Source organism: Emydura macquarii, unplaced genomic scaffold (genome assembly GCF_026122565.2).
Source record: "Emydura macquarii macquarii isolate MOO-44397 ecotype Brisbane River unplaced genomic scaffold, CSIRO-AGI_Emac_v2 contig_2890, whole genome shotgun sequence".
NCBI lineage: Eukaryota > Metazoa > Chordata > Testudines > Chelidae > Emydura > Emydura macquarii.
The window spans coordinates 4,608,611-4,633,938 of NW_027133027.1; positions in this window are offsets into that span (position 1 = coordinate 4,608,611).

Here is a 25,328-nt window from a genome sequence, read left to right on the forward strand (position 1 = left end):
ACAATGCACACATCCTACCACTTCAGAGCTGAAGATAGAATTTGACCTTTTTATGACTTCAACAATGGAATTTACAATCAAGGCAAATAGGAGGGAGGAAAAAGAGTATCCCCCACCTTGCTCCTCTTCCCAGTGTAAAAATTCAATGCATGACATTAGTTTGTGCTGCAACTTTGGGGATACATACAAGATGTAGAGTCATTTAGACATTTGTGCCCTAAGGTGACAGACTAGTTTAAAAAAAGGATAGCTCCACTCCACACTATGAAAGACCTTCCCTGTGTCCAAAACTACCCAAGACAAATCCAATTTATCAGTTTTCTCTAAGTGGGCAAAGAGGATTCAAATGTGTAGCTAGAACCATGATTAAGGATGGAAATGGATTAATGGGGCCCAAATGATATGAGTGGATAGCACATGTTCTACTAATGATATAGATAAGAGAAAAAACCTGCTGTGGAATATGAATTATGATATGGAAAAGTAAGCTAAATTTGGTTTCTTAGGTTCTAATAATATCCCAGCCATCAACCAGAGAAAGGGCTATTACCAAACTTCTCAAATATCCTTCTTTGGTGCAAAGATGGGCAAATTGATCCTAATGAGCATCTAAGATACAATTAAAATTCTCACTTAAAACGGTGTTTCCCAATGTGAGGGCTTAGAAGGGAAAGTATTCTGGTTAAATTTTTTACCACAAAACCAGAATAATTTAAGATCAGGATTGTTAGGTGCATATTATACCAGATTAATTCTTCTCCATATAACATTCTACTTAGTAATATTATTCTGTCCTCCCCATCATTAAAAAGATACCTTTACGGATTAAATCATTTTTTTATTCACCAAAACCTATACTTGCTCCAAAGAACTCAGCTGTGGAAGGCTACATGCACTATCTGCATCTTAATGGCAAAAATTTATGTCACCACATGTGTTGAGAACATCCATTTCAGAAACATAGCCAAGGATTTTCAGGGATAATAAACAGGGAAGTAACCCAATAGTCTTTACTCCTCGGCATGTCAGGATTATCTTGGGGAATGCCTTTAGCATCTTTAGTTACTATCGGAACAATATAGCAAAACAGTGGTAAAATAATAAAGCCAAAGGAGAATGTAATTGCTTAATGTTTCAAAGACAATACAATTGCTCTTTCAGCAATAGTTGTGCTAGGAGAAAGACAAAGAGGGGTGCCATTATTCAGTTAAAGTGAACCCAGGTGTCTGTCTGAGATACTCCATCATATTGCAATGAGCTACCCCTTCTCACATTAGCTGGGTTACTGGTAGCTGTAAAATTAGAGAGAGGCTGGGGGAATTGAATTAAAATGAATGTATGGGTGGTGCTGCCTGTTACCAGTTCTGGGAGACAGGCACTGTGCTGTCAAGGCCCTGGATACACTAAAAAGTGTGTTAGTGTTTTAAACAATCTGGTTTAGTATCAGGCCTTTGGATACCCCAGATATTATAATATTTTATATACACACACTGATTCTTGCACTAGAATGAACCATCTAAGCCATTCAGGTCAGCATTTCTCCAACTGAGCTCTTTTGGCCCAGTTTAGCTGTCATAATCTAGCATCCCATCTGGATGGGTAGGGAAGGGTAGGATTATTAGTCTATCCATTAAAGAGAAGATGATTTAATGGGGGAGTTAACGTATCCTGTACAAACCAAACCCAAGCTTCTCAGAGCATCCAAGTGAACTACATTAATCATGGAAGGCCAACAGTTCAAAGCTTTTCTGGGTTGGCATTGGGTGATTTATTGTTGACAGTAGTCAGTTCTGTGTAATTAGATCTTATGAGAGATGAGTAAATTGAAGAGGACTCTTATCACCCTGGAGATAGTATGTTGAAAGCTACAGCCATAATGTCTTCTTTCCATCTGTAGGTCTATCAGTTCTGGGTGAAAGTTGCTCTGAAGACAGATGCTGGTAACCAAAGCATACATCAACCTTCCTCTTCCCCATCCCAAACCTAGCTCATTCACACCACAACTCCAAAGATGAAGGTGAGATAGGACAGTGAGGGGAGACCAGCCACACCTCACATGAAGTAATTGTCAGCATTTTACAAGTGCAGCTGGAAATGGAAAGGGAAGTAACAGAAATGCTGAATCACACTGTAGATTTTGCAAGTTGGCACAGATATAATGTACTGCTACCATTTAACACAGAAACGATGGCTTTTTATACAGTATTCCCTCATCTGTAGCAATGTGAATTCAATCCCTTTAAAAGGCAGACTAAGAAGTGAATGCAGTGTATTATAAGCTTTTAAACATGCTTGGCTTTTCTTCTTTGGTTTTTAACTAAAGTGAAACTCGGCAGACTAACAGCTCTTAAGGGAGACAGCCATAACAAAGCTGAATTTTACTTGTAAGTCTGAAGGATCTTCCACAAAAGACTGAATTGTACTTATGTGATAAAATTTATGCTATGGTTTTAAAAACACTTAAAAATAGACTGGAAACTCTTTGGGGACAAGGATTATGTTTGCCTCTGTGTTTGTACAATGCCTAAAACAAGAGGCCCCCAATCATGGTGGCCACAGCGATACAAATGATAAATAACACTAGTAATAATAGCCAAAATGCTTTTAATTTTATAAAATGCTTGAAATACACATACTTACTTTTTTCTAAATAAATAAAAGGTCAATTGTGCTGGAAAGAATTGCTGTCCCCATCAGTTACCCTGGAGGGAGGTGAGACAAAAATAGGAAGTTTATTTTATTAACTGCTGTCTGGTGTTTTACTATAAAACCTGAAAATAAATTCCCAGACAGAGGTAGAGCACAAAGTTACCTGTACACTAGCTGTGTGTATACAATGTGTGCACTTTATGGGCATTGAAATCCAAACTGGTCTTCTGGTATAGAGCGATGCTGTATCTGGTCAATTCTCAGTGGTCTCTGACCATGGTGGAGAGATGGCCTGATCTAAAGCCCACTGAAATCAATGTGCCATTTCATTGACTTCAGTGAGCTTTGAATCAGGTCTTTAATACAGGAAATTTGATACTGCTTGTGGATACTATGGGGTGATCACTTAGGACAGCGAGTACTTTAAAAAATGTTCTGAAATGCAGGTTATGCTGTAGAGTAAGCAAGGCCAAATGTATTTCTGGAGTGTAGGCTATTGACTGAATTTAAAAAAAAATTGCAGGTCCCCTTTAAATGATCAAGCTAAATCATATATGACATAGTGGATAATACATCCTTTGTTGCTAAGTGGTTAAGCACAATAATTGAAACTATTTAGCGGATAATTGGAGTTCTCTATTTTTCAAGGCAATAATCTGGTTTCCAAGGGGACTAACTATGAGGCCCAAAGCCTCTAGTTTATCTCAGTGCAGGGATTGGATCATTACTGAGAAAAATAGAGCAGCCATCCTGTTACCATCATTGTATTACAAATGTAAATGCATGAATTGTATTCATCAAAAAAAGCCTCTCTCTCTTCCACTTCTTCCCCACTTGTCACTCTGTACTTTGTGAGTGGGGACTGAGCAAGGTCACATGCTGCCACGTGGTGTTCCATAGCTGGATGAATGTAACCAGAAATACTGGAAGACTGTGTGATTTGTTCCACTAAACACATACAAATAATGCTAATTAACTATGATTATGTCACAGAGGGTGAACTGCAGCTATGTTTTGGTGGGGCTGGGGCTGGGCTGGGATATGTTGGCTGTTTGACTGTTTACCTCTGAGGTTTCCTATAGGGCTGTTGAGCCACTTTGCTTCCACTTCAGTTTTCGGGGAGTGGGAACAGATATTGGGCTGCTGTTTGTGTCATTGACTGACTTGCATTTTGCAGCTCCTTGGCTGGGCTTCTTGTGAGCAATGGGTTCTGGACAGGTTTTAAATGTTACGGATCTGATCATCTGCAAGTAGGGCTCAGTGTAAGGTTATCAAGCTGTGCTCTTTCTCTCCTCCATAACTTCATCCTCACTTTCCTCCGGATTTGGGCTTCTTCATGAGACCACCATCTCCAGTGATATACTGTGGTCACACCACTGACCACGTTGCATGGTACATCATGGAGCTTGGTCCATAAGGGAGAAGGAGCAGGAAGCACCCAAACTACAATTCCCATGAAGCACCAGAGGCAGATGGCATTTAATATCAAACTAACTCAAAACTAAATGTTTCAACTCAGTTCAACAAAGCAGAATGAAATGTTTCACTTCAAGGTTTTCAAATCAAAATTTTAGTTTGTTAAAAAAACTTTATATTTTGATTTTTTGTCCCAATTTGGGATGAAAACAAATGTTGGGGAAAAAAATATCAGAATTTCCCCTAGGATGGAAATGCCAATTTTCACTCAGCTCTGCCCAATATTTATTTTAATCAATTAAAATTACTATTACTACTGTTATTTCATTCCTCCTACTCGTATCTTTGATATGCATTACAATAAAAAAAGGATATACCAAAAAATCTCCTAGGTTTGGATACCACAGTCCTTACTCAGGCTACATGGTCATTGATTTAGGCCTCATTAACAACATGGGCCCAATTCGCCACTCACTGAAGGCTGGTCTACGATTGGGAATTACACCATTTTAACGAAATCATTTTCTAAATTGATTTAGTTAAATTGATGCAACTCCTTCACTGTGTACACTGTTAAATTGTTTTACTGAATCAAGCTACATCAATATTGGACACTCTTAAACCAATTTAACAAAAGGGAGGAGTTGCACTAATTTAACTGGAATTGATTTAGAAAATTATTTAGTTAAACGTGCAATTTTTATGGCCCTATGCTGATTTAATTCAGAAGTAATTCTGTTGAAGTCATTAGGGATTGGTATAAAGCTGGTGTACGCATGTGAGAGTGATGAATTAGGAACTATAAGTGTAGCTGTAATTTTGCACCCAAGTCATAACCGTATTAATAAACAGGCTGTGATATCATCTGATTCAATTAAAACAAATGTGATGGAGCTTATTTCATAACACAACCATGTGACAAACATGGATGTGTACCCACACCTATCATGCTGTCTAATCATGTTTTTAATCAGTGAATTCTGGGAAAATCTTGGCAGCCATTGTCTAATCACAGAGCAGAGTACCTGGAAGACATGCACACCCAGCAGCACGAGTAACACATGTGCCAGCATGCTTTGGGATGTCCTACCATACACAGAACAAAGAGAAAGGAAGACCAGCCAACTCAGTTACACAATCTAGCTAAGGAGATGACTCCTTTCTCCACAGCAAAACAGGTATTATGACCTCGTTAATAAAATAAAAATGTTAGCCTATTTAATGTGTTAATTAAAGACAGTCAGTAATATGTAACTGAGTAGTGGCTGGGTAGCACGAGTTTATTGTTCTAGCCTTTTTCCTTTGAAAGCTTGGTGCCAGTACTGCTTATGGTCAAATATAATAAATTGTACTCGCTAACTTATGGACAGATAGTAGCCAAATCTACCCATTCAGCAGACTCATTTCAATCTGGTAACTGGACAAACTATAGGCGAGTCCTACACATCATCACAAATAGGAATCAAACTGGATGGAACCCTTATTATCTATAGTCAGCTCTGTTTGTTGAGCAAAAAAGAAATCTTCCTCCTGACTAGTCAACAGGGACTGGGCTAAGGTTGTTTCAATTCTTTGTTTAGCTTTCTACAGTGATTCTCAACTCTATTTGGTCTGCAACTCTCAGAATGGCTGAAAAATTATCTTGTGGCACTCATGTCCCATAATCCTTTGCAGGTGTAACGTATTGCAAAATTTGGATTACAGGATAAGTTTCGGGCCATTTTGTGGGTTGCAGATAAAAAAAGAGGAGGGCTGGGGAGCTGATAGGCTGAGGGGGTTTGCACTCTTGTGGCGGTCCCAGGGCTGCTGGGATGTGCCCCTTAACAATCCACTTCCAAGTCATGCTGCACCAGTTGTGCAATACGGATTTACAACTTGTCTGTTGTAGAGGTCGTCTACTATGTGATTTGTCACCACCACAATGGCTGCCTATCTTGTGCTTGACTTTGATCAGCACCATCAATATTTCACTTTCACGAGAACCAAACTCAAACAACACATAACAGAAGATGAAAAAAAAATCAAACTGTTTGCTCCTAAAATAGATAAGACCCCCCACCCCTCAAAAAAAAAAAACCATGGGGAATTGTTTGCTGTCAGAAACTTTGCCATCACACATTTTGCCAATGCTATCATAGGAGATACAAATGGATGGCAAAATTGTGTCATTGTATATAGTGGTCATTTTAAAATGTATGTCTTACCACCATACAGAGTTTGACAACTACACTTAGAAAAGACAATACCACAATACAGCCAAATAGTGCAAATCAGTAAACGCAGCTTTTTAAATGGCTGCAACTAAATGCCATAGGAAGGTTACAAAGCAGCTCACTAGCATCTGAAAGTGTACTCCAGCCAGTTCTTTCTCTGTCTGTATCTCACAACAAAGGGTGATTTTAAACTGCAGAGCACAGATGTGTATGGCTGATATATAACCTTTCCACATCTTAAACAAGTGTCTCAGATGCTGAATCACTGATTTCATCAACAGGTATTTAAATAGGATTAGAAAAGAACACATCAGAAAACATATAGCAAAAGCTAAGAATTGTTAGCAGAAATGTTAGTAAAATGGACACCTCCTGCAGTGAAAGAATATTGTACTATTGCTACTATTTATCTAAATTCATGGAAAAAATGCAAAAAGTATCTGTTTATCTACATGTTCCTAATACACCCACCACTTTAGTATGCCAGGGCCAATGTCAGATACCTTCAATTAGAAGTATTCCTTTACAATACCAGTGGTAAGTGCAGTTATGATCAAAAAACTAAATTTTAATGATGATGAAAGGTGCAATACATTTGTACTTTTCAGGCTTATTTTAAATTGTAGATGTTTAACCCATCTTCATCCCACCCAGCACTGTCTGAAGACATTATACCGTACTCACAGATCCTTCCTGTCTGTCAAGGCCAGATCAGAGTGCATTTGATCCAGGTTCCAAAAGGTGTGGACCTAGCTGCTTTGTGAGCACTGTTTTCCGTTCTATCTGCCCTAACCCACTAAAAACTGAGCACAGCATTAGCAATATTAAGATATCATGCACTGTAGCAACTTCCAATTGAATATTCCAAAAGCACTTTATAAACATAATGAAGTAAACCTCATAACATCCTGGGAGATAGTGAAGTATTACTAATCCAAATTGGTATTTGGGGAAAGTGAAGCACAGGAAAGTTACAATGAATGGCTTTCCCAAGTTACACACGAAGTCTGAGGCATACTCAGGAACTGTACTCTCCTGTCCGGATTCCTAGTCCTGTGATTTTGGTCAACATTGTCCTTTGTTTATTTGTTTTTAAACTGTGGTCACCACTTTTAATTTTACACAATTTTAAAAGAAACAAGCACGCATAGTCTTCCCCAACACCAATTGTTGAAAAGGGGTGTCTGCTCTTTAACAGAACGTGCATGTGGTCTAGTGTTTATAGAAAGGTACTAAAAGTCATGAGTCCTGGGTTCCATTGCTGACTGCCTGTGATTAAGTGACTTGCCCAAGGCCATCCAGCCACTTTATCTGTGCCTCAGTTTCTCCATCAATAAAATGGGAACCTACCGCAGGGTTAGTTATTTCATATTTGTACAGTGCTTTTATATGCTTTACATGAAAGGCATTATAAAAAAAAACAAATTATGAGAGCTGGTCAAAGAACTTTGAAGTGTTTGAACTTCAAATGATTTCTTTCCCCCAAAATTAAAAAACAAAACAAAACAAAAAACCTTACAAACATTGCTTTGGTGTTTTATTATCAACTTATAGAGTGGGCAATTTTAGAAAAAAAGGAAAATCAAAATTTTTATTAAAAATATTCACAACTTTTTTCAACTCAATCTACAACTGACTGTTGCTGTTATTGTTGGCAGACAGGCTCCCTGCAGGCAGCACACCAACCCACATCCAAATATCAGGAGTTGCTAGTTCGGTAGCTTATATCTGTCCTGCCACCCTCTTCATGCTGAAATGGGGAGCACTTCTTTATGACACATTGAGCTGCCCTCAAGACTCCAAACTTGATCCTTCATGAAGCACAGTAGGGCCACAGAGGTCAGCTTTTCATGCAGCTATTTGATATAATTCTGAATGACATGGTCTACTGAAAATTTCCTTTCTTAAGGAGGAAAAATACACGATTACATCAGCAAAATCCATTGTTTTTTAGGGTTTTTTTGCCAATTCTGTGCAGAACTTTTCACGCAAGTCCTGTACCTAACTAACCATTTTTCATCACTGGCTCTAGTCCTTTTGAAATGACACATTTATGTTACATCAAAGCTTAGATGGCATTTGTTGTACAATATTTTACTTGTCACCTCCACTTTGAAGTACTTTCCAAGGCACCTTTTTTTTTAAATTAAATGAACCATTGCTTAATGCTGTAAGTATTCTGTGAACATCAATATTATGCCCGGCACAATGTGGTTCAGTGTACTGATGCCCGGTGCTCCTTGATCATTGCTTGTATGTGCCAGTTTTAAGAAAGCCTTTTAATAAGCTCAAAAGATGTTTCCGGGACTGGTCTCACAACATCTCTAGTGGAATAATCAGGCTTGTATGAGGTTGCAGAGAGAAAGAAACAATTTTATTCAAGGCATTCCAGCTCAGACATTGAATCAAAACAGTTCCTAACTTGGCCTCATTAAAGAAGGCTCAGATGGAATGTCAAGATCACAAAACGGTATTTGAAGGGCTATTTATGGAATTTTTTTCCACCTTGAATTGCCTTTATTAGATTACTTAACACCAACTCCTTTACAGAAGATATTTTAGCCACTTCTGGAGACCAGACTGCCAAGTTTATTGGGATTTCCTGGTGTCCCAGACTTCATTTAAATCAGTAATCCTTCCCTCTTTGCTGAGCTGATATCTTTCATCTGTTCCACCACAGGTGAAGTATATTTCATCCTGCCAGTTCAGCTCCTGTACCTATCCTGAATCCTAGCTATAGTTGGTATTCTTGTCTTAGGTTTAGACTACCTTCCAATCCAAAAACTGTCATACTTCCAGAACCTCTGGCAATGAAACAATTATTGACACAGTACTTCAAACATGCTATGGCAGCAGTGGCTTTGGCACAAGGGAATTTGTGGAACATCACTCTTCAACCTGGAGGACAGAGGTGCCAGAGGTCCTCTGGGATGGGAAGATGAACAGGGACACAGAATCAGGTCAAAATAGGGGCAACAATAGGAGAAAGAAGAGAATTCCAACTGGATAGCAGAGATGTCTGGCATCTGAAGGTTCTTCAATGAAGGCAAGGTCACAGGATGAACAGCAGGACCCATTGAACCCTGGCAATATAATGAAATATCCAAAACACAAGACCTGGTAGCAACAGGGGACTTTAAGTACCAAGACATCTGTTGGTAAAGTAATATGGCAAAACACAAAACATCCAATCAATTCTTAGAACATACTGAAAACAATGTTTTGTATCAGAAGATAGAGGAAGTAATCAGAGGTACTTTTAGACTTAATTCTGACTAACAGGCAGCAATTGGTTGCAAATAGGAAAGTGGAAGGCAATTTTGGTGAAAGTGATCATGAAATGATGATTTCATGATTCTAAAGAAAGGAAAAGTGAGAGCAGCAGAATTAGGACAATGGGCTTCAAAAAAGCAGACTTTAGCAGACTGTGAAAACTGGTAGGTAAGGTCCCATGGGAAGAAAATCAAAGGGGAAAAGGAAACAGAAGAGCTGGCAGTTTCTCACAGTATACACCAAACAGGAAACTATCCCAATGTGAAGGAAAGATAGGAAGAAGAGTAAGAGACCAATAGGACTCCATCAGGAGGTCTTTAATGACCTGAAAATCAAAAAGAAATCACAAATCACTTTTTGAAAATCAAAAAGAAAGACAAAAATTGGAAACATGGACAAATTGCTAAGGATGAGCACAAAAGAATACCACAAGCATCTAGGAACAAAATCAGGAAGGCTAAGGCACAAAATGAGTTACACCTAGCAAGGGACATAAAAGGCAATAAGAAGAGGTTCTTTAAATACATTAGGAGCAACAGAAAAAATGAAGGAAGTGTAGATCCTTTACTTGGCAAGGAAGGAGAGCTAATAAAAGACTACATCAAGAAGGCTGAGATGTTTAACGCCTATTTTGCTTCAGTCTTCACTAAAGAGGTAAATCGTGACCAGATACTCTCCCTTCGAAGGTACACAATTAATATTAACAAAAGGGAAGGAACATAAGCCAAACTAGGAAAAGAAGAGGTTAAAGAATATTTAGATAAAAGTTAGATATATTCCAGTTGGAAGGGCCTGATCAAATTCCCTAGCGTACTTAAGGAACAAGCTGGAGCGATGTTGGAACCATTAGCGATTATCTTTGAGAACTCATGGAGGATAGATGAGGTCCTAGCGGACTGCAGAAGAACAAACATAGTATTTATCTTTAAAAAGGGAAACAAAGACAACCCAGGGAATTATAGACCAGTCAGCCTAGCTTCGATACCTGAAAAGATACTGGAACAAATTATTAAACAACCAATTTGTAAGCATCTACAGGATGATAGGGTATAAGGAATAGCCAATATGGATTTGTCAAGAACAAATCATGTCAAACCAACCTAATTTCCTTCTTTGATAGGATTACTGGCCTAATGGATGGGGAGAAGCTATAGAGGTGATGTATCTTGATTTTAGCAAGCTTTTGACACAGTCTAACATGACATTTTCATAAGCAAACAAGTGAAATGTGATCTAGATGAATTTACTATACGGTGGGTGTGAAACTGGTTGAAAGACTGTACTCCAAGAATAGTTATCAACAGTTTGCTTTCAAACTGGGAGGAAATATCTAGTGGGGCCCCACGAGGGTCAGTCCTGGGTCCAGTACTATTCAATATTTTCATAAATGACTTGGATAACAGAATGGAGAATATGCTTACTAAATTTGGAGATGACATCAAGCTCCAAGGGGTTGTAAGCACTCTGGAGGACAGAATTAGAATTCAAAATAACCTAGAAAAATTGGAGAAATGATCTGAAATCAACAATATGAAATTCAATAAAAACAATTACAAAGTTCTTAAATGGGGGGGAGGGGGAATCAAATGCACAACTACAAAATGGGGAATAACTGGCTAGGGAGTAGTATTGCTGAAAAGGGTCTGTGGGTTATAGTGGATCACAAACTGAATTAGTCAAAAATGTGATACAGTTGTGAAAAAAAGCTAATGTCATTCTGGGATGTACTAACAGGAGTGTCATATGTAGGACACAGGAGGTAATTGTCCCACTCTACTGGCACTGGTGAGGCCTCAGCTGGAGTACTGTGTCCAGTTCTAGGCACCACACTTAAAAAAATATGTGGACAAATTGAAGAGTCTAGAGGAGAGCAACAAAAATGACAAAAAGGGTTAGGAAAATCTGAGCTTATAAGGAAAGGTTAAAAAAAACTGGGCGTGTTTAGACTTGAGAAAAGATGATCAAGGGGAAAAGATGATCAATGATCCGTTGTTCTTGTCCTACCTTCAGTAGACAGGGAGAAATAATGGGCTTAATTTGCAGCAAGGGAGATTTAGGTTAGATATTAGGAACAACTTTCTAAATATAAGGATAGTTAAGCACTAGAATAAGCTTCCAAGGAAGGTTGGGAATCCCTGTCATTGTCTAACCTGTTCTTAAAAACCTTCAAACACCTGTCAGGGATGGTCTAAGTATACTTGGTTCTGCCTCAGTCCAGGCAGCTGGATTTGATGACCTCTTGAGGTCCCTTCTAGACCTACATGTCTATGATTCTATAAATTTACAACCACCTTGAAACTTCAGTTAGTAGTTGTTGCAGCTTATTGGTGCCTTGGAATGGATTTTTATAATCAGTGTAATGATTTGATTACATTAATGGTGCATGAACTAAAATGTGGAGAGCCTGTTAAACATGAAAAAAAAAAACATTAAAGTGGGGGGAAAAATACCTCAGTAGAGCAGTAAGGTCAATTCACTAGACTTGAGATGATTTTTTTAAAAGGCTTTAGTTTCCAAATAAATCTCTAAATGTAACTCCGCCTGTTCTGAAACCAGAATAAAAAGTCAGGACAAGGTATGTGGACTTATTTGGAGAGAGACCCTAGGTTTTTCCGCTGCAAAAATGCAAACTGTACACAAAATATTTTTGCAGGCCCCACACTTTTGCAGAATTTTGAGTGCCCCTCCCCGGTCATAAATTAAATGTGTTTTCTTGCCTCATTTTCAAGCAGACTTCAAAAGCAAACATTTTCACTCTAGAATCAGCACTATGCCCTGTAACAGAAATTAAAGCTTGGTTCCCATAGGAACTTTAATTCGATCTGTGACAAAGACACTCTCCAATGCAATTTTGGTTGAGATAATTCAAATTTAAATGAACAATATACTCCTCAGCCTTCCATTCTGTATATAAGACATGCAAGACTTGAAGGAACTCTGCCATTTATCTAGCCTTACTGTGACTTGGTTGTGATATTCATTTTATAGGCTTTTCTACAGATCCATCTCCACAATATCTGAGCATTACACAAACACTGAACTTATCCTACATCACCCCTGTAAGATAAGGAAGTAGCATTATCCCCATTTTAAAGACAGGGAACTGAGACACAGAGGAATTAGGTTACTTGCCCAAGGTCACACGGGAAGACTGTGTCAAACCTGGGAAATGAACCCAGATCTCCTGAGTCCCAATCCAATGTCTCAAGTATAAGACAATCCTACCTTCCATGCTACACATAGTTACACACCATACGCCTCATCAGTGAAGGCCCTGGGGTTCAATACATCTGACAGGACAGAATATTACCATCTGAATCTGGAGTAAGTAACAGATCAACTTCCCCAGAGGTAATCTTCCTTTTTAATCAGGAGATACCTCTTCAAGAAGGTGCTTGAAGCTTGGAAACAGTCCATTGTATTCCCTGGATACCTGTTACAGACCCAATCTTCCTAATTGACTTCAATGGGCAGGATTAGGACCTAAATGTGAGTTCTTTCACAGGAGTAAATGCTCCCTTTCTGCTCCCATCAAAACTCTTGCGTTATCATTACAAATGAGAGAACTGATTTGGAATAATTAACATTCATCTCAAACCAAATGGCTGAGCCTGGACCTTCTTTCTAGTTTATGTTTTTCCTGAGCTTCCTGCTTTTGCCTCAGATGGAAACTGGGAAGTTCCAAATATCTCCCCCAAGGGAGCCTGTTCTTGTGAAACTTGCAGTCCGAAGAACTTCTGAATTTTTGGGTGCTTGCTTGGCAGATTTTCCAGCTGACTGGGATTACTGCATTTCTATTAACCATCCTGTGGTCGCTCTTTCTTTCCCTGGAGCTGCACAGCAGCTGTAATATAAATATGTTATCTGCCGAAATCAAAAGATAAATTAGATCCTGTAATAATCTCTCTCTTACCTTTAATGAAGAGTGACTCTTTCCTTTGATGTGAAGACTGGGAAGTGCCATGAGCACCACAATTGTTTACTAGAATTGCCATAAAAGACTCACTCCCTCGCCCCTTCCCCCTTTTAAAGTCTTTTACTTCAAGGAGGAAAAGTCTGTGAAGTGAAAAACGTTCATTGAGCTTAATGCCTCCTGTCAGACTATGTGCATCTGCCTCCCTGGATAAAACAAAATAATAATCAACCTGGAAAATACAAATGTTCCTCTGTAGCCTTTGTTTTATTTATTAATCTCAGAGGAAAGGAAAAGGCTAGAGAAAGGGACGTGAGAGTATTTCTCATGCTTAAATGATTTCACTTTTAACACTAGCATATGAGAAACTTAAAGAACACTTTTTCCTCACCCCGTATTTTTCCATTCTATTCAGACTCTTTTACCCATTTGTTACCTGCAACTAGGGCACCCCACCTTTACCCCAACCCATAGGGCTCAAGGTATAATCTGGTTAAGGCCCCCCACTCTTTCCAAATCCTTAGGGCTCCGGGGAAAAGGCACCTACCACCCTTACCCAATTCATACTCTTGGGCTCAGGGTCACCATTCCCAGGCCATAGGGCTCCAGGCGTAACGTGGTTAACTGAAGTCCCCTCCCCTTCCCAATTTGTAAGGCTCCGGGAGTAATTCTATGTGGGTTTGAAGGATCTTTTACCAGTGAAGGAACCCTACACAGCAATATCCTTATTTTCTATTTATTAACAATTACCAAAGCAGAATACACATGCTAAGCATACAATGCTCACCATTCCCAATAAGCCAGACAAACGTCTCCTGGTGACCAATCAGGATTAGATCATCTGGGGACTCCAGCTTCTGTAAATACAGTTGGCAGGGTGTTGAGGACTGATCCTGGGCTGTGTCCTGGAGTTAGGTTCCAAATAACTTCGTTTGGGCCTCAGTTTATATAGTTAAAACTTGGGTCCTGCTTAGCTGTACCTTAACCTGTCATTTTACCTCACAGGGTGCTGCAAGGATAAATATTGTGAGTCATGTGGATGCTATGGTGCTGGAGGCATATTAGTATCACAGAGAGTTGAAGAGGGAAATGGATAGTAAGGAAGAGGCAAGTTTTTAGCTGCTGAACTCTTTAGTTACACAAAAGTTCTGGTAAACAATATTCAATATTCAGTAACATTTTCAAGCTCATGTTTAGTACTCTAATAGTAACTGCAAATTCAAAAATAGTGAAATTATCCTAGACTTAGTCATTAATTTTAAAAACATTTCTAAATCTTCTGATTTTGTTGTTGTTGTTTAATTTACCAATAAGAGAATGAAGCATACAATTGATGCACTGCATGTTCTTGGTTATTATTCATGATGACCTACATTATTGAATGTAATTAGTTATTTTGGTGTGCAACTTGAGCTGATCAACTCTAAAAATCATACCCCATTGAGGTGTCTCAAGTTGGGTGTCCCAGAATCACTGGTCACTATATGGCAATTTAGGCCTTTAACATGAGCTGTTAACCAACCTTCTTTAACAGAACCATCCTGATAAAATAAAATAGTTCCAATTACAGTAACTGCTTTAAAGTTTTAGTCCAGTGTGTACAAAAAAACCCCAACAAATAAAATCCTGAAAAATACAGCCACATGTCTAAAACTGTTTAAATGATTCAGAATGCACGTGTCATAATCTGGCTGCCATAATCTTTTTTCTTTCTTTCCTAATGCACAAAAGATTAAAGCCACTTCCTTATGTTTGAAGATTTTGTCAGCTGAAATTTGTTCTCCTGCAATGCAGTTGGTTCTTAATGCTGTAAATAGGATTATGTTGGTGGAAGGATGGTTTTATCCTGATTTTTAGAATCCAAAACTGTTCAAATAATGCTGGTCATTCATGCAGTAATCCGAGACTAAAAGACATTCTGAACTTTTTGTGAAAGTACATTGTAAAACAACAGTACAGCCACCTGCTTGATTTAAATATTCTTAATTCCTTACAATGTACAATGCCAGATTTTCTCCAGTCTTTATTCAGAGCCAGACAAATAAATGCTTAGGATGAACCATGTATATAACAGTAGTCTCCAAAGGGAGAAACTTATTTCACCTGCTCGTTACTACATTAGAAGGATGCTATATCACCATGCCAGATCAAATGGAAAACATACAAATGAATGAATGAAAGATTCAAACATTCTACCCAAAGAATTAATACCTCTTCTAATATGATCACAAGTGCAGTGAAAGATGTATACCGTTTCAAAACATAACTGAAAACATAAGTGAATTTAGTCTTGATGACAGGTACTAGGAATGATAACACTGGAAACAAAAGCCTTACATTTATCCATAGAATAGGTACCATACAGGCAACAGTCAATATACTTCAAAGAGACCTGGAGGGGCTACATGAAGGGGGTGATCTTCTATGCTTATCCAGTCCTTAGAATCTCTGTTGAGACTCTTCTGTGCCAGATAGTGCCAATAGCGATTGTGATTTTGTGAACAGCTGTCCATTGAGAAATGGATTGGACCTCCAAATTAATTTTATATAAACCACCAAATAAACTTCAGATGGTGATTGTCAACCAGGTTGGAGTTGAACTTGTAAGTGGTGAGCTCTAAAGGCCCTGGAAGGAAGAGATTCCCTCTAAAGGCCTTCCACTCACCAAGCCTCTGATCAACCCAGATTGGAAGGGCTTTCATCATAAGCATAGGTTGCAGTGAGAATGTATGTGTATATTTGAGTATGTCCATACTTCCTTTTCAGAAACAGCAATATTTTCTTTGACAAATGAGAATGCTGAGGAAAAGGGTATACATTACCTATCCCTGTGTCCCAGAGTTCTTGTCTGTTCCCAGCAAGATAAGATTTGTAGACCATACAATAGATCCCCCAAATGACTTATGATTCACTAGTGGGATGAGATTTTACAAATTGCTACTGCCAATTCAAAATTATTCAGGTGGAATTGGATTCTCTTGTGAAGAGGAAGGTTTTAGATGTTAGTTTCCCATATGAAGTATCCATAGCTGGTTCTCCAGGTTAAGAGAGAGGAAAGAGAAGAAGATCAGAAAAGGAAATGATGAAAAAAAGAATCTGGGCTTTAGAAGACATTGTTCTCAGTGAAAGGGGCAGAAGGAAGGGAAATATATTGTGTCACTAGCTGCTCCTACTGACTCCTTTCTCCTAATCCTAGCTGATATAGTTGTCAGTCAAATACATCTCTCTCTCTCCCTAGCGCTCTTCCTAGCCGTTATGAGATGAACTATCTTACCAACACATCTCCCCAGACCAAGGCTTGGAGTTTGGCCTTTTGATTCCACACAAGTCCAGGCCCTCTATAGACTCTCTGATTTGCACTCCCTGGGATAAACCCCAAGTCTCCAGCAATGGCTTGCTACCTAACTCCTGTCTCTTAGGACCTGGGGGGTCTTAAGTAAAAGGCTTGTAAAGCAAATAGCATGGGGAGGGGAGGGGAGGAGGGAAACAGGACAAGTTAATTGAACAGGGTAAGATTCACTCCATCCAGATTAATCCTGCTCAGAAGAGTGTGGCTGTGGTTATGAATGTACAGAAAAGATAATTCCAGCAGAATAGTGTTACTTTGGTTTCCTCTAGGTTTTTGCTCAGTTCATTTGAGTGAAGTGGTGGTGTGTTTTTTCTATAGGTTATATAATGGGTGTTAGGAGAGCAAGGAAACCAGAAATGTTTTCCAAGTTTGAAATGAACAAACAAAAAAATATGGCTGAGATAAAGGAAAGGTGAGGAACTCCCAAAGAAACTCTTCTAAGTGAGCCTCTCACATCCTGCTAAGTTTTTAAGGTTGCTAAGTTACAGGGTTTCCCCCCCCCCCCCTCTTTGTTTAAAGTATTCTTTGTGGGACACTGCCAAAATTTCCAAGTGGCAGCCATATAGCCTGAGGTGAACTTCAGTGAAGTTTTACCATGTGTGATTGTCAGTGCTGATGTTTACTTTTGTCTCGTGTATGCAAGACAGCATTCCAGCTAACTAACTCGAATTGTGAAATAAATATACTGCTTGTGACCCTAACAGCACCCCAGTGCCAGCTGGCATACTATTATCATGATCTGTCCTCAAAAGGTGGCATGTAATCTATCACTGGAAAAAGAAACAACTCACTGATCATTAATATTGTTGCATGATGTATATACAGTAGACTCACAAAGGACTTTATCAATATGTGCTGAAATTATGTTCTTAAAATGTGTGCCAGACATAAAGTACCCCACCCTACACAAAGGAATGCGGTTCCGCCTGCTTGACTGTCTCCATGATAAACCAAGAGATATTCAAAATGGATTTTCATAAAGACAAAGCCCTCAAGGAGAAGAAGTAACCACTCAGCTATCACCAGCAGCAGAGAAACCAGCATAAAGTCTTATGTGGTGTCTTTTCCCAGCAGAAGAAAAGGAAATTTATCTGAGCATACATGTCAAAGGTTCACTGTTCTATAAAGAGAAGGAATGTGAACTCATAAGTTATCTTTGACCTAAAGAGACAAAGGAACTGAGCACTTTAAGATCTGTGAAGTAGCCTGGCCAGAAAGTCTGGTCAGCCATGGTGGAATAGACAATTGGTGAGAAATGTTTCCTTGAACAAGAAAGTCTAATTTGTTAAATCAGATTTTAGCCTTAGAAGGGTATTTTTACTTTTGTTTGCTTGCAACCCTTTCTATCTTTATTCCTTATACTTGGTATTGCTTAATCTTATGTCCTTTTGTTAAATAAACTGATTTTATTATAAACCAATTCAGTGCAATAATTGAGGGGAAGGGTGTATTAACCCCAGTTAAGCAAACAGGCTGCAGTATATTGTCTCTTTAAAGGAGCAACAAACTTAACCTCTCTGAATGTCTTGCAAGGGGGCTGGACACTGCAGGGAGATATCTCTAGGGGAATTGGAGTTCACTGTTTGTTACCTGCAAGACAAGGTGTGGACTGGCAACATCCCAAAGAGTTCCTGGGAAGGCAGACAAGCTGGTGTGTCAGGGAGTTGTCACACAGCTTAGCAATAGAAAAACTCACTTGCTGAGGCTGAGAGGGGTAATACAGTAACTCAAAATTTTGGGAATCCTAGCAGATTGTCACACTGTGTCCTGCTGATGAACTTCCAAAATAGCATACCAAAAATTTTCTATGTGCCCTGCAAACCATACAGCAGAGAGCAAGTCAGCCTACCTTTCCAACCTGGTTTATTTCAAGCCCTGCTTCTGTGCTTAATGCTTTGCTTTTCTCAGAGCACCTTATGTCCTCCAGCTGCAGCCAATTTAGAGTAAAGCTTGTTTAATTAATCAGTAAACTCAGTCTAGATGGAGTGGATTCAGTGTTGCAATCTCAACACTTCTGCCCAAGCTGTATGCATTTTGTTCTGCAAGTTTGTACTGTCCATCCATGAAGTGTACGCCAAAAGGTTTCCCTGTTGCCACATACAAACCTGGCCCTTACCTCTTCTGTTCATCTTCAAAGGAAACTAAATTTCAGAATGATCTCCTGTGCACAATCTTCAGGACTTGTTCAAAGTGTTTTTATGAGCTTGTATCTAACAACAAAAGAAATCACCTAAGGTGCTTGTAACCAAAGATCAAAGTACAATACAGTGTAGGGAGTAGATGAAGCAGGGCTTCTCTAACTGTGCCCCACCCCCAATAAAGACAGATGGTTTTCTCTTTGTCCCTTATAGACACTTTCTTAACATTCTGTGTATCAGCAAAAGATGTTTTAAGGAATACCTTGCAATAAGCAGCTGATCAGATGCATTATTCTGCTAAGAATGTTTCAGAACGAAGCCTGCTTTCTGTAGGAGAAAAGACTAATGGGCTCATCTTACACTTTATATTTCTCTCAGTTTTCTCTCAATTTCTGAGAGTAAGGAGTTCCATCATCCTATGCTTTCTTCATGATTTACAAATATTGAAAATGACGGATGGTGCAGGTGTGATGGCTGCCATCTTGGCCAACACATTGGAGATTGAATCATGGACCTTCAGAGCTAAAAATATTATTTCCTCCAGCTAGAGTTGAAGAGCCAAAGCTGTCATGCTGGGGCTGCAATAAACTGAAGCTCAGATCCTCAAAGGTATTTAGGTAACTAACTCCCATTGAAATCATTGGAAGTTAGGCGCCTAAGTACCTCTGAGGATCTAGGCCTCACATCCTCTGCAGATCGGACACAGAGGGGAACTTGTAATGCACACTCATCAGTGCATTTACACAGGATGGTGTTTTGATTTATCAGACTCCTCTTTCAAAAGTCAGGACTTCACTCGAAGGGGCAGGCATTTCTCCTTTGTCCACCTTTGCTGCTCTACAGTGAGAATGATGTCTTACATGGGAGGAAAAGTATCCTTAGAACGTGCTGTTCACATGCCCAGCACTGTAGCCACTAGTCCCAGCGACTGGGAGCATAAGATGTTCATATGAGGAAAAGGGTTACGAAAGTCCCATCCATTACCTAGGCAAGCAGATTCTCAATCAGTTGAGACTGGACCATTTCCCTAAAGAGGAGAAGCTGGGTTGAACTTGCAGCCTTCTCCCAACCTGGAATTTTATAGTTTTAATTGTTATTTCTCATTGAAGCCAATGGGTCTACCCACAGTGTGTAAAGTTAAACATATGTATAAAGTCTTGGCAGGACTGGAACCTAAGAAGACAAGTGGTTATTAACAACCAGCCTATGAACCTCACCATGATTAATTGGTTAATTTCTTATAGGTGTTACAGGGTCCTAAAGTTTAAGGCCAGAAGAGACCACTAGATTATCTAGTCTGACCTTCTATATATCACAGGCCATCAACACCACCCAGTACCCTCACACTAAACCTAACAACTGAAATGAGACCCACAGAAGACTAGAATATTATGTGCCACGGGCAGCGAATGGGAGAAACCAAGGTGCACTGGTGCTTAAAGCCCCAGCAATGGCAGGAGAAATGATTAAATGAGATCTACCAAGATAATCTTAGCAAATGACCTGCATCCACATGCTGCAGAGGAAGATGAAAAGCCCGCAAGGTCACTGCCAACTTGACTTGGGGGGAAATTCTTTCCCAACCCCAGGGGTGGTGATCAGTTAGACTCTGAGCACGTGAGCAAGAACAGCCAGCCAAGCACCTGAGAGAGAGAATGCTCAGTGCCACCTTAGAACCCTGGCCCACCCTACCTTGTATCCCATCTGAACTTGTGGTCATCCCTGATGCTTCAGAGGAAGGAGATTAAAAAAAACCTCCCAGCATACACTGGCAGGAAAAAATCCCTTCCTGACCCCTGACAGTGGCTAGCTGAAACTCTGAAATATGAACTTTAGGAACGTAAGCTATAAACTAGAACATAAGCTATAAACCAGTGCTTTTGAGTCCTGCCCCCGCCAGCACACTGCATCATGCAATTGCGTTCATACATTTGTTCAGCTTGCTTTTAAAACTAATTAAGTTGTTTGTCCCCACAACTTCTGTTGGGAGGGTGTCCCAGAACCTCACCCCTTCCATGGTTAGAAATCTTTTTCTAATTTCCAGCTTGAATTTGTTCATGGACTGTTTATATCCATTTATTCTTGTGCTAACATTGTCCTTTATCTTAAAGAGCTCCTCACCCTTCCTGGTAGTTACCCTCCTAATGCATTTTTGAGAACAATCATATCCTCTCTCAGACTTCTCTTTTGCAAGACTAAACAAGACAAATTCTTCCAGTCTCTTCTCATAAGATAGGACCACCATTCCTCTGATCATCCTAATTGCTCTTCTCTGCACCTGTTCCAATTTAAATTCATCTTACTTGAACATGGGTGACCAGAACCGCACACAATATTCCACATGAGGTCTCACCAGTGCCTTGTACAATGTCATTAGTACTTCTTTATCTCTATGGGAAATACATCTCCTACTACATCCTAGAATTGCATTTGCCTTTTTTACAGCCGTATCACATCGGTGGCTTGTAGTCATCCTGTGATCAACCCACATACCCAGGTCTCTCTCCTGCTCTGTTTCTTCCAACTGATGACCCCTCCCCCACAACTTGTAGCAGCTTCTTATTGTTACCTAAGTGCATGAGCTTGCACTTTGTACTACTGAATTTCATTCAATTTCTGTCCATTTGTCTTGAGGTGAGATATGAAAAAGACAGTAGCCTCAAGAAGTTCAGGAAGTGTGTTCCAGGCCTAAGGGCATTTTTTATGATGAAATGGAGAGGTTTGTGGGAGAAATTACATTCATGTACATGATATGTTGACCTACTCTTTTAGCTCCCCATACTGTCCGTGCTTATGGTACCAAGGTTGTTGCAGAAAGCCAGCTGGCTGTTATCTGAGATCAGAAGCCAAATGTCTGTAAAACTGTCCTCTTGAGCTTTAATGCTCTAGTTGCCTTTCTCTGTGAAATGACTTTTGGACTTCACTCTCCAGGAAGAATAGTGACTGAGCCAAACCACCTCAGCTTTGTCGCTGTAACAAAAAGCTATGAGTCACTTTTGCTGCTTGTGGAATAGTTTATAAACCAGCCTTGTAATGCTCCAATCAAGTGGCTTTCCCATGTGTTCATACTGTAATTACATATGACCTTTTCATCTGAAGTCAGAGAAAAGCCTCAGAGAAATGAACTACAGTCATCTCAGACTGCTACCGTTGGAGTCTTTCCTTTTACATTTTGAGTTAGAACAGCTGCAAGAAGTGCACTTCTCAGTTCTGCTGCTTAATTTTGTCTTTGAATATGGAGGCCAATCATAATGTATTCCACCAGTACGCACTGCTCAGTCTTGGAGGAATTCCACAGGTGTGTCTAATGATGCAGGCATGAAAGAACAGGGTACATCAGATATAATCTTATAATATTTAATAATCAACAGATTTTCGGTCAAGACTTCCAAAAGTGACTGGCAATTCAGGATGCCCAACTTGAGATTCCTTGAAGAAGTCTGATTTTCAGAAAGAGCTGAGCAGCCACCCTAACCCTTTTAATGTGTCTTAAGTTGGGCACCCAAAATCACTAGCCACTCTTAAAGCCCTTTTTGGGAAACAGGAAAGGAGAGAGGCCCCATTGCAGTGAAATCTGGGGGAAGTGTTCTTTGAGGTTTGCTAAGGAGATCCTGGGGAAAGTTGCCTCGTGCACATCTCCGATAAGGACCTTTCTTAAAATTATATCTAAGGACAGAGAGAATGAATAAGGGTGAACTGAGAGCATCTCATGCAATTACCAGGGATTTGTGCCTTTTGTGTTAATATTTACTTCATAGCTTGATCATTGTAAAAAAGTCATGTGTGCGTGTTATATCCCCCAAATTCAGAAGCTCTGTCCTGGGTAGATGCTTCATATATTATATCTACCTCTGCCAAAGACCCAAATGTTGTGTTTCTGTTTACACTTTGGCCACTTTTGCCAATAAAGTATTATTAAAATGAACTGAAGTTAAGAGTTACATGTGTGTGCATGTGCATGAGCATGTATTGCAAATATTAGCAAACCTTTGACTGAGATTGAAAGGTTCCCAGATTCAACATTTCAAAGGACAGGAGTCAATCGAATGGCTCCTGTAGCGTCATCAACATTGACCCAGGAACCTGGAACACATTAACCCTATGTTTTGGAGGACACATATGAAGAAAGTCAGTATCTGTATGCTTTCTTAGGAACAGTCTGACAGTCATGCAGGTGGATACCTATTATGCCCAGTCCTACAGTTTGTGTGTGTTAGCATCTCAGAATGACAGTGTTTATAAACACACATGCCCTATGTTAAAAGGTGGCAAATGTTATTAGTATTAGTGCTGTCAAAGCTCTTCTGAGATTAAAGTGATATTTCATATTTCAAGCCTCAAGAATGGATGAAAGGGTGTTTGTAGCATCATCCAAAGTAAAGGCTTATTCATGCCCCATTGAAATAAATGGGAATATTTCCTTTGACTTCAAGGAGGGCAAGATTAGACCCTCAACCAGGAAACTGGGAAGGAAAGAGAGACATTTCATATAAATTCAGACACAGGATACAGAAACTAAGAAATTGTAATATAATACCAGAAGCAATGCTGTAAATATAGAACCAAGCAACAATTACATAAAAAACCAAGAAGGTTAATGGCTTTGGAAAGTCTCAGCAGAATAGAAAAAATATCAAATTAATTTCTGCCTATTTTGATCGGAAGAGCTGGTGCTCTTGAAATGCACCTATTTTTAGATCCTTTCAGAGCAGAGAGGGCTGATGCCCCGACACAGCAAAATCTTGTGACACTCCCATGCTTCCAGCACAAAGCACAGAAGGAACAGTAGTCCTTGCAGTATACTGCTCGTGTTGTAGGGAATAGACTCTCAGCCATGGTTCACTGCGGAGTATTTGTTGTGCCATGTTACAAACTAGCATTTCAATCAATAATACAGAGCTATTTACAGACCCTGGGCCAAATTCTGCTCTCAGGTTCACTGCACAGTCTTGCCGGGCCAACTCCAGTAAAATTTCTCTGATCTAAGTGCTTCTAGTAAGTTCCCATTTCAAGGATAGTGAAATAGTAATAAATAGTGAGCAAAGAAAATCATTCTTTGTCCAAAACATTTGAGTAAATAAAATGTAACAAAAAGGATATATGTAGCCACAGGTGGCTGAAGGTAGGATTTTTGGGATCCATGCTCAATGGCTTGAGAGGGCCTGAGAGCAGCAATGACACACAGGATACAGTGATACCATTCATACCTTCAACTTGCAGATAATACAAGGCTTCAGGAGAGGAAGCAAGATGAGAACAAGGAGGAAGACATCCAACCATTGGGGTGGAAAGAAATCTTCATAAGAGGAGTTTGGGAATCCCCTAATCTTTGGTTGATGTGTAGCCCTGACCACAGATACTGCTGGCTCTTGCCAGTTCTTGTTCATTGTTCTTATTATATGCCTCTGGCAAACTAAAAGCACAGAGACAAGATTAATTTGTGTACTGGTACAGAGCTGGACAGTTTCAGAGTCATTCATTGCAAATAGAGGCCCTGACTCAGGTCAGCACTTCCACATGTTTAACTTTATGTATATGTTTAAAGCCCATTAATTTCAATTGTTCATTTGTGGGGGGAAAATGAAATGTAGATGCTTTTCAAAAAAACAAAATTAAAAAATCAGTTTTCTAAACATTTTTTGACACATTTTTTTATTATTGTTTTTGGTTTTCATGTATTGTTTTTGCTTTGGGTATTTCACCTCCCTCACTGACCCCCCACTGCCCATTTTGATTTGGAAGCCTAGACACAAGGTGGGAATTTTCAAAATTTAATTTTTCATTTTTTAAGAATATTTCAAAATGTAAAAAATTCATGTTTCAGAAATGAAAAAAAAATCACAAAAAATTTTGAAAAAATAAATTTAGTTTGAAAAGCAATCGAACAAAATCATCTTTGAAATGAATAAATAAATAAATGTTGACCAACGCTATTTGCAAAGGACTAAATGGAAGAATATAAGCAATCCTTCTAGTGTTGGCCTCTAGAAGCTACTGCAATATTAGTATTAAATAATAATCATAATAAAATGTCACTGCAAAAACATCTAAGACAGTCAACATGAATAAGAGCCAAAGACCTTTCAATATATGTGCTACAAAGAGATAGTATACTATTTATCGCAAGTGTCCACAGTATGGCCTTAAATCCATGGCACATAGCAGGATTGGTCAGGGTGGTCATGGCCAAAGGCAACTCACTGAGTTCTACAGTGCAGCCTGCAGCCTCTTTCAGTTTTAAATCAGAATTGCCTCCTCTGTAGACTACAAATCCCAAATATCAACACCCTCTTTTGAACTCAGAAGCCTAGTGTTACAGACAGGACACCACTGGAGGTCCTTGGTTGGGAAAATTCTGGGGGTAGCCCTGACACAGA